Below are 3,832 nucleotides of genomic sequence, written 5' to 3'. Positions count from 1 at the left end.
GTTACGTTAATGCATAACATAAAAGAAAAGAAATACAATTTACCAGCACTGCAAACATTTTGTATAGACGATTTTCATTACTTACACTGGACCCGATTGAGAAAACAATGATTAACTACATTTGTCCATACAGTCATGTATATTTGTCTAGAACTTCAGAGAACAATGTGATCATTATATTTTACGCAGGATTTAATAGAGATTAGGTTGTTTATGTATGCCTATATATATATGTATATATATATATATATATATATATGTATGTATGTATATATATGTATATATATATATATATGTATATATATATATGCATACACACACACACACACATATATATAGATATAAAGATAGATATATACTTCTATATCTATATAGGTGTATGTGTAAGTTGACAGCCACGCGCACACACAAGGTATATGACATATCTGATTTATATATTATATAGTTACCTTCTGAATGTCACCTGTAAGCAATTCTAATCAACATCCTTCCCCGTCCATTACCGCATCATTACTGAGTGAAATATATAGAAACCAATATTGAAAAGACATGTCCAGGAAATACACTTTCTACTATGCTTTCAGGTTTTTGGATGACATTATCAAAGTAAGGAATTGTATGGATTCAATATATGTCTTGTGTTTATATAGATTTTAAATTTCTAATGTATATTTTTAAACTAATTGAAAGTGGTACATTTGCTTTAGTTTTGTTATGTATTTAGACTGCAAATAAAATCAGTGAAGAGGCTTTGACAAAGGCTAAAGATGGCAGTTAAATTTTCTTCAAACAATCCTTACAGTATCAAAAAATGTAGAAACACAGCTGATGGTATAATCTGATATGTATAATATTTCTGTTGTAATTTAATTGGACGGTCACCATTGGATCTGCTTGCTTATTCATAGTGAAATTCTGCCCCAAACAACTGCAACTGTTAAGTCTGTTTTCTAAGTGGATGATTTACATATATAGGAAAAGATAAAGTGGAAAGTCCACTATGGCCAGATTTGAACCCCGAACGTGAAGGCGAACACCCAAATAGAATCGTACGTGTACATCGTAGTCATTGTTTGAATTCCCGCTGTTCATTGTGCCTGTGATAATCAGTAAGCAACAGCAGGCAATATGTTTGCTGAAGTTAAAGTGGTGAGTTGGCAGAATAGTTCGTAGATTGATCATTGCAGTGTACCTTCGTCTGGTGAGACAATTGCCTAACGTGCCATGCACTGAGAGTGAACCCGGAACCATGTGGGTGGGAAGCACGCTTCTTATGACACACCCAAATCTGTGACTATGTAAATAAAACTGATGGCGGCAAATTTTCCTTGGAAATTTTATTAAATATGGTCCCCTATTACAACAAGAATTTAAATCAGATGAAATTTCGTATCAATCGAATGCAGTATAGAATAGAGTGAACCTTGGCAGTATGGTCACACATCTGGACTTGCTTCGTTTATTTATTTTTTAATGCGGTTATATAGAAGGAATTTTAAATATGGTGTGAGTGAATTTAAATCTGGAGATACATTGATGTAATCACACGCTCCGTTGGCTTCAATTTAAAATATAATATCAATGTTGCCATTAAAAGTCTCAACGGTTATGCAAAGCACATATGCTGATAGACCATTTGATGCGTAAAAACAAATAGTATAATGAAGTCTGTCCCTAAATAAAGTGGTGAGACTAGAAGTTTTAAATTAATTAAAATTATACCCATAATTACTATGAAAAAATGCCATTATCTTGCTGACTAAATCAGAAATTTAAATTATATAAGATCACCAGAAACGCTATAGAGTTTACTGGACTGGGTACAAAATGCGCAGAAAGAATTCCAGCTAGAAATCAATACAAAGACGGTAAAACTTATGGCAGAGATAAAATACCAGAGGAACACAACAGTCAATGATAAAGAGTTGCTTTAAAACAGATAATTATGTTCAAATATATCGCTATCATTAAACCATGAGGAGATGGAGGTCATATGACGCGGAACAGCATGAGGAGCTTTGAAATCATTGGAATCAAATTAAATATCTTGAAGTCACTAGTTCGTACTCCTGAGTTATTGTGCGGATGTGAAAGCTGGACTCTAACAATACCAGATGCAAAGCATTCGAAACAACATGCTACCGAAGAATATTGATTATCAGCTAAACTGGACATCAAACAAACGTTTTAGTACTTGAGGAAAGAGGATCAGAAGATCTCTTTCCAAATGTACAAATATGGCCAGAGAGAGGAATTGTTCGATGATAGAGATGGTGCATGTGTCTACGGCTCCCGACAATTATTTACTTATTTACTTGAGAAAGGGTTTTGTGAATGGTCCCTTTGCAGTACGTTTAAACACGCACTGTACCAACCTACTAGAAAGCGAGAGGGGGGGGCAGACACAGAGGGAAAGACACGAAGATACAGAAGAAATCTCTCTCCTATCACATCATCTTGGTAGGACGATATATATATATCATATTTGTATAACATTTGAGAAAAAATAGCCAACTAAATGGTGGAGAGATGCTTCAATTTAATGTTCAAATCTAGCTTTCCATAACTTGGCATAAAACCAAGCACACAAACTTCAGTACGTAAATATATCTGTATATGTATGTGTATATATATATATATATATATATATATATATATATATATATATATATATATATATACGTATGTATATACGTATGTATATATATATGTATATATTTATTGTGTGCGTGTGAGTGAGTGTGTGGACCTAAGTTTGTGGGTTGTAAGCGTCTGTGTTTGTATTTGAGGACACTAAATACGTAAACTGCACACAAAGGGATCATTTTTATCTGTCAAATGGATTCTGTTTTTGAGTGCGTGGTTGAAGAAACAGGGACAGGTAGACAGAAAGTGAATGAGAGACACGAATGGGGAGCGAGAGAGAAAGATAGATAAGGATGTAAAAAGGAGGTGAATTGGTAATTGGAACAAATCACACTTATGGGCGTGAAGCTAATATTCTTCGATTGAAATCTGTACCTGCCTGACAGTATATATACTCCATCACAATCTCAGACATTCCTATCTCTCATCCTTATTTTTCATCTATTTCATTATTTTTATTCTATCATAATTTTATTCATTTATGTATTTATTTAATTTTTCAGTTAGATTTTGTCTTTTTATATATTTTGAAGAGAAAATTGTGCGATTCCCTATTGTCGTGAATGTCATTTAGTTTTGTCTCGATTTACATCTTCATCTGACAGCTTGTCCGCCCATACCAGACAGGTTTCTGCCAGCACATAGTAACAAGTACTTATGTACATGTAAATATACGAAGAAACATAGATAAATACAAAACAAAAATGTATTTACACTCTCTTGCATATACATGTGACTGTGACGAAAGGCTGTAGTCAGGTACACACACACACACACACATACATATATATATATGTATACATACATACATATATATATATATATATAGGTATGGAGAGAGAGAGAGAGAGAGAGAGAGAGAGAGAGAGAGAGAGAGAGAGAGAGAAAGATAGAAAGGAAGGTGAAAGTATGAATGTATGTATATACACACATATATATATAAACATATGTAGATGCATACGCACTGACATCTTCGTAGATATTCACAAATACACGATCACATAGAAATGTCTAGTCACATTTACACACACACACGTACACACCCATATTATATGTATATTCGTAAGCGGGCATGTATACCTATATATATATATATATATAAATATATATATATAAATATATATACATGAAAGAATATGCACCTATGTGTATTTATAAACTTATATATATATATATATATATATAT

The sequence above is a fragment of the Octopus bimaculoides genome, chromosome 22 (genome assembly GCF_001194135.2).
Source record: "Octopus bimaculoides isolate UCB-OBI-ISO-001 chromosome 22, ASM119413v2, whole genome shotgun sequence".
NCBI classification, from domain to species: domain Eukaryota; kingdom Metazoa; phylum Mollusca; class Cephalopoda; order Octopoda; family Octopodidae; genus Octopus; species Octopus bimaculoides.
This window is presented reverse-complemented; position numbering follows the sequence as displayed.